The sequence below is a fragment of the Dermochelys coriacea genome, chromosome 21 (assembly GCF_009764565.3).
Source record: "Dermochelys coriacea isolate rDerCor1 chromosome 21, rDerCor1.pri.v4, whole genome shotgun sequence".
In the NCBI taxonomy this organism is placed as follows: Eukaryota; Metazoa; Chordata; order Testudines; family Dermochelyidae; genus Dermochelys; species Dermochelys coriacea.
Window position 1 is genome coordinate 5,728,955 of NC_050088.1, and position 12,705 is coordinate 5,741,659.

Genomic DNA, 12,705 nt, shown 5'->3' on the forward strand with positions numbered 1-12,705 from the left:
CGAGTCTTCTGTGGACTGTAATTGTGTCTGGGTGCTGAGTGGTGTTGGCCACCGGTTACATAAGGGAGGTCAGACTCGAGGATCTGGTGGTCCCTCTGGCCTTCAACTCTATGACTCCCACATCGCACAGGCAGAGAATTTAACTCGACAATTCCTGCATCAAGCCCAACTTGTTAAATTCACTTACCTTCTCTGTGCCTCAGTTTCCCCATATATAATGTGGAAAGTGTAAAGCATGAGCTGCCCTGTGCCCTGTTCATAGGCTAACAGAGTGCCTTCCTCCACAGGCCAGATCAGTTCCCCATATAAAATTGGCTTAGTGATCTGAGAGGGATGTTAATTTTACTCTGAAGAATGACATATTTTGGATCAGCTCCAATTACACAGCAAGTGAGAGGATTTCCCTGAGTATTTGCTATCACCAGGTGAATACAGAAGATGAAATAATCAGTGTAAAATCCCTCTCCCCTTATACTGGGAACAGCTGTGTATTCAAGCCATTTAGCTGTATTTCCTTTGCAACCTGCTGTGCCCTGAAATGCGGTCCAAGTCAGCACATTGCACCTTCCTGGCTGCCTGCAGCACTCACCGTGCAAACACAGATGCATGCCATTCCAAGCATCACTTACCACCCAGCTCCCCCAGGCGGCACCGCCGGGTAAGACACTGGTCCTCCTGCAAACCAAACGCTGAGCAGCAGGGCCCCTTCCCGCTGCAGAGAGGTTTGGGGCACATGGCTCTGCTGTGGATAGGGCTTCAAAGTTCCTCTGCTGCTCTGAAAACAGGAATTCCCTCTGCTTCTTCTTAAAAGTTGCTCCTTCCTTTAACCTTCCAGCACTAATCCCACCCAGCTATACCCACTCCCACCTCTCTGATTCAGCGTTTTAGACAGCAAGATCCTCAGGGCACAGAACTTGGATGTTCAGAGTGCCAGGCAGACCTTTGGTAGCATGCACATTAAATAATAATAATGGGTATGTTGCAAACATCAGGTCAAAGCAAGCCCTAGGGCAAGGAAGTACAGAAAGGGAAGTCTCATCGGTGCTAACCTCCAAGTTTTGCACATCCTAATCTTTTACCTGTGGTTGACCAGCTATTACTGCATGTCCAGTCTATTTAGATTGGGGCAAGGAATGCTCCTTGCTGTTTGAAGTGCACTGGAGTAACAGCGCTGTCTCTCCTTAAAGAGATTTTCCCATCCTTGCACACCAAAATGACTTCTCCTTGGCAATCAAGAATCACTGAAAGCTGGATGGGCCACTGTGCACCCCAACTTCTTGCTGGCCTGACACGCAACTGGTCTGTGGTGGATTTTCACCATCAGCATTGACTGAACCTCTCTTAGGAAATGCCACTGCTGGGCACGGCAGGTGAACTAGATACCGGGGGTGCTGTGCAAAGTTCTACCGCTTGAGAAGCAGCTTCGTGAGAAAGAGGCAATTGGAGAGGTCTGCTCATAAAAGGAGAGTGCAGGGAACGGGCCCAAAAGCTGGAATGCAGCAGTTTGTTGAAAAAAGGATACGGTCTCATTCCACTTTTGCTAGAACACACAGTTTGACCTGTCCAAACCAAACAGGAACTGCTGATTTTACCAGTCCGCAGGAGCCAGTTTTTACTTAATTAAGGTACAGCTTAGCTATTTAGATCCCTACTGATATTTGTTGGCTTCTGTCATGGGCTCGAGGCATATTTGTTTTTGCCTGCACTTCAGGATTTACAGGCTATCGCTCTCTCTGGTAATCAGATCAGACTGTTCAGACCATTTTTGGTCACAGTGCTAAAGCAACGCTGTCAGAACAGGAACATTCATCCCTAGGTGAGCGTTCCCGAGGGGATGACATGCCACCTTCCAAAGGCACGGTGACTTTGGACATCTAGGTCAGTACTCAACCACTGCAGCCCAGTGACCAACCTGCCTCCCACTGCAGCCCACGAACTGCAAAAAATAAACCAGTCATGTCATTCAGAGGATCAAGTTCTGGTAGCCTAAAATGGGCACAATCTGTTGGGCCTAGTTTATTGCAATATTCATTGCTCATGAACCAGCTCAAATATGGATGAGTAGAACTCTTGGTAAAAGAAGAATGGCCTTTTGGTTAAGGCACTGGACAGGGACTCAGGAGATTCCCTGCTCTGCCAGACTCCATGTGTAACCTTGAGCAAGTCACTTCATCTCTCCATGCCTCAGTTCCCAGTCTGTGAAAAGGGAATAAGCCTTCCTTTATTCCCACCCTTTGCCTGCTGTGTCTATTCAGACCGTAAAATCTTTGGGGCAGGGACTGTCTCTTACTTGATGAATGTACAGCCCCTAGCACAATGGACCACCCTCTCGAAACTCTTCTGCTGCTCAAACTATCATGATTAGAGTCCTACCTAATTCACAGCCATGAAAAAAAGCATCACAGACTGTGAAATCTGATCTCCCCCATGAAATCTGGCGAGCGTAGGGGAGGGGCCGGCCTGGGGGCTCTTACCCTATGTCAGACTCCAGATGCTAGTCTCAGCTGGGCTGTGGGGGGGAACATAACTTCCTCTTCCCCTACAGGGCCCACTCCCAGCGCCAGGACAGATGCATTTCTGGGAACCTCCCCTGGCCGCAGGAAGCTCCTCAGCTGCTAGATGGGAGCCCCGCTCTGGGAACAGCACCACCGCCAGCAGAAGAGCAGAAGTGTGGCAGTCCCAAGACCCCCATTGCAATAGCCTTGCAAATCCTCCCCCCCCGCCAAAAAAAACCCATTTTTGGGTCAGGACCCCCACAGTTACAACACATTGAAATTTCAGATTTATATATCTGAACCTGTGAAATTGACCAAAATGGATGGCAAATTTGGTAGGGCCCTAAACATGATGAATGGAACACTGAAACCCCCTCAACCACAAAATGTCCAGTCCTTCTAACCTCTCAGGGCTGGCAATGCTAACGACACCAGCAGGCCATGGTCCAAATCCCATTATTTACACATGGACGGTGCCCGCAGATCTTTGTTGCCAACCTAACGCCGTTTCTATTGTTAAGCAGAAAAGTCATCCATGACCAGCTTTAAATCTCCTCCCTTTGTGGCACAAATACCAGCAGATTAATGATGCAGCGCAGAGGGACTAATCTAGGCAACTGAAACTTGGAGAAGAGGAATAGATCCCATAGTCATTCAGGACTTCATGACAAAAGACGGGACTGAGCTCACCATTGTCCTTGTTCTCTAAAACCGACTGCAGCTATAGGAGCATCTCATTTACCCATCACAGTTTAGGACTTCTGACATATAACTGAGCACTTCTGCCCTCTAATGGATGGAATCAGTGGAGACTGAACGGTTCTTTAAATACACTAGGGTAACAAGAAAAGGAGTACTTGTGGCACCTTAGAGACTAACAAATTTATTAGAGCATAAGCTTTCGTGAGCTACAAAGCAGCAGCTCATCCAGCAGGGCTGACTGCAACATGACCCCCTTCAATAAAGCCTGACAGCTCAGCCCTGCAGGTTTTCTGCTGGTATTTGGTTTGGCGATAGCCGGGATCAGGGAGTGGCCAAGACTTGCCTGATGTGGTGGACATGCAATGACTTTCCAGCAGGCCTCGTACATGGTGACGTGAATGTGCCACAGCCCCATCCCAAGAGCTTTCCTCCTTATTGTCCTACTTAGTGACAATGTGCCGGGACTTTTGACCATGTGCACAAAGGATCTGCTGCTGCCAGGAACTTAACAAGAATCTGGCAGGGGAACCACACCAGACAGGAGCACTAGGCTGACACATACCCAACTCAGCCAACAGGTCTTTTATTCCTACCCCTGTGCCTGGCAGGCCAGCATCAAACAGCAATTGAAGCATCACAGAAATGTAGAACTGGCATGGGCCTCAACAGGTCCTCTAGTCCACTCCCCTGCACTGAGGCAGGGCTAAGTATTATCTAGAGCCCCATGACATGTGTTTGCCTAACCTTTGCTCCTTGCTTGCCTTTGCCCAGACACTCACCATGCTTCTGGTATTGCCCTCCCCTTTACATCTCAGAGCAGTATTAAGGATGGGGAGAGTACAGCACAGCCACAACCATCATGGAGGAGGTGGATGTGTCTCCCTGACACCAACTTTTTATTCTCCTATTGACATCCATCCTCCATGCAGCAGGAGCCGAGACAGCCATCCATTACCCGGGCAAATGATTCTCTGTGGAAGCCTCACTGCTGTCATTTGATATTAATATCCTGCATGAAGCCAGTGAAAGAGTATCACTGTGAATTTCACTGTGGGATAAACGGACACTGGAACAGCCTTGTAATATTTTGCCTCGTTCATTTGGCAGGGTAAGATTTTAGAAACAAAGCGAATAATGCGACTGATGACCCTTTCTGTTTCTTTGGATCTTAAGTTCTTACGTAGAGGCCTAACTAAACATCGGAGTACTCCCTAGGGTGACCAGACAGCAAGTGTAAAAAAAATTGGGATGGGGGGGTGAGGGGTAATAGGTGTCAATATAAGGAAAAGCCCCCAAAATCGGGATGGTCCCTATAAAATTGAGACATCTGGTCACCCTAGTACTCCCATGGACTTCACTTGAACGGCTCGCCTGCTTACAGTTAGGCATCTGCTTCAGTACCTTGCTGAGCTGGGGCTGCAATGCACTGTGGCATCCTTCTCCAGGATTGGGCACAAAAACTGAAGTCCCCGCCCAGCGGCGGTCACTGACGAACCCACCGCCCTTTCTGCAAGAGTGAATGGTTGAGATTTTTCAAAGCCACGCAAGGAACGGACACACACTATCCCTTATCACCAATGGGAGATGTGGGTCTATGTTCTCCTAGAATGCTTCCCAAGTTTTAATCAAGGGCATCAAGCTTTCACGACGTGCCGCAGCAAAATCCATCTTTGCTAAATTGCTTTCCAAAAGCAAACTGCAGGTGGGATTTGCCTCCGTTTCCCCCGCTATAGCATTGCTGTGCACTGCTGAACACCTGACCGATTGTAACACGGGGCATGCAAAACAATAGCAAATGCACAGGCACCCCCTCTCTGCACCTGCTGCCCTTGTTCCCATGGCGACGCAGTGGTTTTTGTGCAAGGTGCTGCACCACAGGCTTTGGTTAAGCAGCCATAGCCATGACTGCATTTTAAGCAGGGCTGGATCATTTTAGGGCTCTTGACCAACATTTGTGGCTCTGCACACACACAGAATGGGATAATCAGATTTGACGCCGCAGAGCGCAAGCTGACCCCACGCTCCACCCCGCCCAAGTAACAGCCCTGGACAATAAGACAGCATCTTCTGGTTACCTGCCTTGTAAGCATGATTTGATTCCCCGCTGGCAAATCCTCCCCAGTAAACTAAGTAGAGAAGCTAAAACCACAAGGGGGCAAGAGCTCGGTATCTGAAATCTAAAGGGACAGGAATTTAATTGGGAGGTGCTTAAAAAAATCTTGGGTCTTGGAGAAAAGTCATTAGCACTAAAGAAGAATAGAATGCCACACCATCCTCTCTCTGCAGCTGCTTGCCAGAAAAGAAACTTCCCCGACCCGCCATAAAACTCCCATTTCCCTCCCACTTGCCACCCAGCACAGGGACTCCCCAATCCGTACCTGGCTGCAGTTTTGCGTCCGGGTATTTTCTGGCGAGGGTTTGCTCCTGGGCTGTCCTTGTTGGCTGCAGTCCAGCTGAATCAGGCTTCTGCATTCCTGATGGCAGGTATATTTGCAATCTAAGCGGGGGGGGGGGGGAACCAAACAAAAATGAAGGATGCTTTAGAAATAATGAATGGTTTTCAAGGGGGGATAAAAACAGAACAATGAAACAGTGAGAAATAAAAGGCATCAGATTTCTGCTGAAGGTCAAACTCTAAAGTTACAGAACCCAATGTCCAGGATGGCACCTCTGCAACTGCAAGTGAAGCATGCATATATGCCCACCCCAAATTGCAGCCACAATTATTATTTCCATTGTGGTAATGCCTCCAAAACCTACACAGGGCTCAGGCCCCATTGTTCTAGGTGATGTGCAAACAAACATTTACTACAATGACACACACAAATGGCCTGTCAGATGCCTAACTGGTGATTTGCATGCACATTTATTGTGACCAAGCATGCAAGTGCATGTGCAAACCAGACAGCTGTACACATGAAGTACCAATAAAGACTAGTTAATGGGAATTGTTGCAGACTAATGGTTGGAAAACTGGGAGTAAGGACTCCTAGGTCCTATTCTTGACTATACTATTTAGATTGTGACACCTTGGGCAAATCATGACCTCACTGAGCCTCAGTTTACCTATATGTGAAATGAGGGTAATAATACACCCCTCTCTCATGGGGGTATTGAGGCTTTCATAGTATTTGCAGAGTACCCTAATAACCTGAAACAACAGGTACCAGAGAAGCACCAAATAATCACAAATGTTAATGGGCTGAAGTTTACACTTTACCAAAGAACAGAAGCCTATCAGTATTGGCTTGGCATAGGGGTTATTCAAATGACCTCGGCGATGTAACTGGTTTTCACAGTGCTCCAAGTACGCATGGCACTCTGCAGACCAGCCCCACCACCAGGTCTCTGCCTCAAAGAGCTTTCCGCCTCAGTGCCCCACATGGCATCCGTCAGACCGAAAAACGATCTGCTAACAGAATTCTCAGTAGCGTGTCCCAAGAGCCTCGCCTACATGAAACACTAAACACTACACCGGCTTTGCTGCCTCAACACTTGCCTTAAACATTCGTTTGCCATCAGAATGCTTAAAGGCAAAAATAATAACGGAGAAAAAAAAACCCTACTGCCATTTAATGCTAAGACACTGGCAGAGAGGCAGGTGAGCCCTCGAGATTAGCACTTGATGATGCACCGTGAGAAGGGGGGGAAATAACCCAGAAACCCAAAGCATGACAAGCACTGTAATTAAACATGAAAACAAAGCCAGCTTGCCCTAGTACACACATGACATTAGCCATGCTCCCATGAGAGTAGCGAGTACTTTTACCCATAAACAGAGGGGAAGAGAGTAATTCTAAAACTGTGTTGCCACGAGCAACTTTGCAGTGTTTTCTTCCCTTTTATTTCTACGCGGGACACTTTGGAAGGAAAATATTGGGTTTTTCTTTCCTGTTCAAATCCTAATTGATCAGATAAACCAGAGACACATTCTTCACAGGGGAAATACCGTATGTTTTAGTTCCCAGAGTACCATTAGAGTGGTAAGCACACAAGAGTCACTCACTCAGTACAATACCTTGTTCAGGCTACTTGGAGCCAAGGACACATCTACATTGGCTGCAAAAGTGATATAAAAAATTAAGACCCTTGTCCTGTAAATTGTTCCATGTGGGTACCGAGCTCTGCTCAGGGGGAACAACTTGAAGAGGATTCGGAGTCAGACATGGAACCACTGCAAAAAATAAAATAAAATGAAATCCGCATTTCTTTGATTGAGTGATTTGTGTTTCCTAGTGCAAGATGTTACACTCAACTCCAATTAGTTCACTAAGAGATGTGCCCTTCCAGATATTCAAACAGAGAGAAATATTGCCCTCCCGCCCCACCAAAAAAATTCCCAACTGACCAATACAAGAAACCTTTCACAGGTGGTCAAGCTACGGATGAGATGAGCCCAGAATAAAATCCCAGACCCAAAGCCACACACTTTGGGAGCATTTGGATTTGAAGTTGTGTACCTGGCTCCCAGCTCACTAACCAGTTGGACCAAAACCCCATTCCAGAAGCAGAGCTGGAATGCAGTCAAGGAGTTCCCAACTACAAGCCCTGTATTTTTCCACTAGACCATTACCAGCATCCCACCTCTCCTCCCACATAGAGGAAAGGTTCAGAGATACAGACTGGTTTATCAGCATGGAAAGTATCTCAAAGTGGTGAGGAGAGAGAGAATGGTTAAAACTGTGGCAGGAGGAGTCTTTAGCACAATCCTGCTTTCTCTTGGTGGGTGAGGAAATGCATCTAGCCTCGCACAAAATTCTCTGCTACAGCAGTCCCTAGTCACTCACACACCGTTGCCCGAAGGAAACCTGTATTTATTATTATAAAGCTGGCACAGGTGGAGTTTCCTGCCTTACTCTTTACTAGTTTTTCTCCTGAGCTGAAATGAGAAGTGCTGACACTTGGATACACAGAGTAGAATGTAACATCCCATTCCACTGAATCCACACTGCATCTTGCAAGTCTTTATAGCAACACTCCTTTGGGCATCGCAGCTGATGTCCCTCCAATTCTTACTGCGTTGGGGGTTTAAGAGACTGATTTTCTAGCAGTGGAAGAACACGTCTATTGCAAGGCTCTGCTAAACTTAAGCAAGAACCCTTCCTTCTGATACCAGTAACTTGTACATAAAGTGTTGGTTTGGTATTTAAGGCCTAAAATAGGCACCATTATCCACTAGTTACTGGACGTTAGGACTTCTGAGTTCCATTTTTAGCTCTGACATTGATTCATTGTGTGACACGGGGCAAGCTGAGGCAGTTGAGAAAAAGGAGAATATCGTTCTGGGGTGTATTAAGAGGAGTGTGGTATGTAAGACGCAGGAAGTAACTGCTCCGCTCTAATCAGCGCTGGTCAGGGCTCAGCTGGAGTATGGTGCCCAGGTTGAGGCACTGCGCTTTAAGAAAGATGTGGACAAATTGAGGAGAGTCCAAAGGAGAGCAATAAAAAGGATGAAAGGTTTAGAAAACGTGACCTACGAAGAAAGGTTAAAAAACTGGGCATGTTTACTCCTGAGAAAAGACGGCAAAGGGGGAATCTCGTAACAGTCTTCAAATATATGAAGGGTTGTTAAAAAGAAGCTGGTGATCAACTCCTCTCCACGTCCCCTGAAGGGAGGGCAAGAAGCAATCGGCTTAATCTGAAGCAAGGGAGATTTATGTTATACGTTAGGAAAAACTTTCTAACTATAAAGGATAGTTAAGCTCTGGAATATGTTACCAAGGGAGGTTGTAGAATCCCTCTCATTGGTTGTTTTTAAGAACAGGTTGGACAAACACCTGTCAGGGATAAGAATATAAAAACGGCCATACTGGGTCAGACCAAAGGTCCATCTAGCCCAGTATCCTGTCTTCCGACAGTGGTCAATGCCAGGTGCCCCAGAAGGAATGAACAGAGCTGGTAATCGAGTGATCCATTCCCTGCTTCTGGATGGTCTAGGTTTACATGGTCCTGCCCCAGCACAAGGGCTGGCTAGCTCGAGGTTCCTTCCAGCCCTGCATTTCTATGGTAAGTCCATTTCACATCTCTACACATCAGTTCCCCCATCACCAAAATGGGGATAACACTGAAGGATAGGCCAAGGCTTCGGGCACTAGCCTGAGACTCAGCAGACCTGGGTTCAGTTCCCTACTCCTCTACAGACCATGAGGATGTCATAAATGCCATGTCTTCACTGCTAGAAAGGGTTCCCCCACTTCTTTATGACAAGGTAACACCAGTGAGTTATCTTGGTGTCAGATTCTAAGAGGAGGTGAGGCACTTGGAGTGTTAACTGTGAGGTAGCCAGGTGAGGTCAGCACCGTACCCCTACCTGTGGTTGGCCTTGCAGTAAAACTGAAGTGCCTTGGCTTCACTACATTTTCACAGCCAGCCAGAGAGCTAACACCCATAGTAAAAAACACAGTTTGTCAGTGAAGACACCCTGAGTCTCTCTGGGCAGCAGATCCTCAGCTTTGTAATGGGGATAGTAGCATTGCCATGTCTTACAGGGGTGTTGTGAGGATAAATATATTAAATATTGGGAGTCCCTCAGATACTGAGGTGATGGGAGCCAAATAAGTACCAATCTGCTTTTTATAAACCATTTTGAGATCCTTGGTTTAAATAGGGTTATGCAGGTGTTTAGTATGATTACATAGCAATTTATAAGAGCAAGTTTAGCAAGAAAACAGGTCTTTCTGTATCAGCACTTTCATTGCTGGTTACTGTAACTGAAGTATGTACCTAAATCAAATCTCTTGTCAGACTCTGCCTGGAAACACCCTTGGATAGGATATTGGAAATTTCACATGGTCTCAAATGTACAGATGACATGTTACCTATCTCCCTCCTCACACACACACACACACACACACACAGCCTAGGAAACAAAGAATTGACACTGTTTTTCTTGGAAGATGATCTGTGTTACTGTAAGATGTTCAACTGCTCGATAAAGCAGAAGCTCCATAAAGAACTTTCAGAAGTGAGCATTTCGCTTTGGCCTCTTTTTGTTATAAAGAACAATTTTCAATGTCAATTGCAGCACAGTGAAGTTTGTATCCTGCAACACGTTTGGCTTGACCATTTCTCTTTACTAAAAACAACTTGTTGGCCTAAATTTGTTGCCATTCTCCCATCCTCCTCTCTCAAAGATTTGACTTTAATATAGTTTACTAACGGCAGCTAAAACATCCTGTTGGTATTTAAATGACCCATGTGAGCCTGTTCAATTTTAACTATATTATAACCGAACTTACTTTCCCTTTTACGTTAGCCAAAATTCCAGAGAAGTTACTGGGAAAATAACTAATTAAATCAACAGCATGAGACTGGCGATCAGATATTTTCCATAAAGCAGAACGTGTATTGCACTTGGCATCTGCTGCTGCAGCAAATCTGCATAATGTAGCAAACTAAAATATCACAGGTTTCAGAGTAGCAGCCGTGTTAGTCTGTATTCGCAAAAAGAAAAGGAGTACTTGTGGCACCTTAGAGACTAACAAATTTATTAGAGCATAAGCTTTCGTGAGCTACAGCTCACTTCATCGGATGCATTTGGTGGCATCCGATGAAGTGAGCTGTAGCTCACGAAAGCTTATGCTCTAATAAATTTAAAATATCACAGTGGAACTTTCCAAAAGATTGTAATTATCCAACCGTTCTATCTGGCTGTGCTTAGAGATGCATATTAGCTCTTGCCTTGCAAAGTGCTGGTTAATTTGCAGCTGCAAAGCTATGGAACAGAACCAGGGTTTTGTTTTATAGGCCTAGCCTCGTTCATACTCAAAGGACCCACAGCATGCATCAGTTAAAGCATTACGCAGGTGGCTCTCAAACTCCTGAGGGGCAAACCCTTTCCCATCATTTTGTCCCATCACCACTAGGCGACCAATAAGAGAGGTGTGCGTGTGCTCTGAAAGTTAACAGATGGGCAGGAGGGGTCACCGGCTCAGCATCTCATCTGAAGGATGGTGCCTCGACAAGACAGCAACACTCCCTGGTGTTGCATTGTGGAGTCAGAACTGGACTGTGCAAGCCCACAGTCCTCTGGCTGAGAGAGAGAGAGAGAGAGAGAGGGAGCAGCAGCAATTCTTCGCTCCGTGGGGCAATCTGCACACAGTTTGCCCTAAAGCCAATGGGAGTTCTCCGGTGCACCCTGAGGTCTCTAAATTACTGTGGCTTCAACTGCACTGAGCACTTTCAGAGGTCAAAGTTCCAAATAATAATTGGAGATGGAAGATCAAACTGCAGTTCAGGTGCAGGTTTCAAACACCACCAAATGGAAGGTGGCGAGGTGGGGGCTTTTATTACACACCTATCTCAAAGAACAATCCTTTGCCCAAATGCAGCATCTTCCATCTGAAGGTCTCGCGGTGCTTTATAAATGTCAATCCTCCCATCACGTCAAGCAGCAGGGCTTAATTTGTAATGAAAGAGGTGCCGGGGCTCAAGCAATTTTTTTACGTTCATAACTCATGCAGCAAGCCCAGAGGTGCCCGGGTATGAACTGCCAAGCCCAGAGGTGCCGGGGCTCAGCCCTGGCACAAATCAAGCACTGCCAGGGAGCTGTGTGTTGCACCTGTTTGAAGGATGAAAAATACTGAGGCATAAAGGGACTGAAGTAGCCACTGGCTTTGGAAGCCCAGCTGGAGACACCTAAGGTCTGATGGGCAAAAAAGCTGAGCACCTAGAAACCAGGCCCAAGATTCCTCAAGCTGGACACCCAAAAACCAGGGATCACATTTAAAGATTCGGCAGCAGCTTGTCCCAGCTCCCATAGCAAGTCAATGGAAGATGCAAGAACAGAACCCAGGAGTCCAGTTGCCTCAGTCCCAGGCTCATAACACCAGACATTTGTCCATCCCTGCTTGCTTAGGCTGTTTTCTTCAGCACAGGATTCAGTCACTGGTGTAATCGCACACAGAGCAGCTATTAGAGAGTCTTGATCACATCGGTGTTAGGTAAAAGAATCCTTCGTTAAAGGGCTTTCATCCCCATTCTGAAGCAAATAAATATTCATAGGCGTACTCCACATTTCCTTTAGTTGACATTTCAGACAACACAGTAACATTTAGTCTAAACCAACAACTGAGATGTTTTGAAAGTTTGTGTTGTTTGAGTTAAGAATGATTTTCCCAAACAGCCAACAGTCTCACAATTAGAAGACTTTTTTAGAATAAAAAAGGGGCTCTGCTTTGAAAGGACAGCTAAAGACCCATCTCTTAGGAGTCAAACACCAGTTTTACAAATATGATGGCTTTGTTAGTTGCACTTCTATGGCCCCTTTTGTCTGACTAACCCAAAAAATGTTTTTAGAAACATTAGCTATTTTTCCCTGTGAGGTAGGGAGAATTATTGTATCCATTCTACAGATGGGTAAGATAATGCACAGAGAGGTTAAGTGACCTGCCCAAGGTAACACACCTAGTCAGTTACATAGCCAGGACCTCAATCCCCTAGTCAAAACCCTCTTCTATCATCCCCCTCTTCGCTCCCTGCTCCCTTGCCCATCCTCCCAAGCTGGAAA

General features: G+C 46.3%; 1 protein-coding gene across 1 annotated transcript in view; it reads right to left on the reverse strand.

Moving 5' to 3' along the window:
- RASSF5 (Ras association domain family member 5) overlaps positions 1-12,705 on the reverse strand; it is a 100,389-nt gene that overhangs the window by 60,637 nt on the left and 27,047 nt on the right. The window contains exon 2 of the mRNA XM_043500676.1: positions 5,576-5,694. The gene's annotated coding sequence lies outside the window, so the exon portion shown is untranslated. The remainder of the gene's footprint in view (positions 1-5,575; positions 5,695-12,705) is intronic.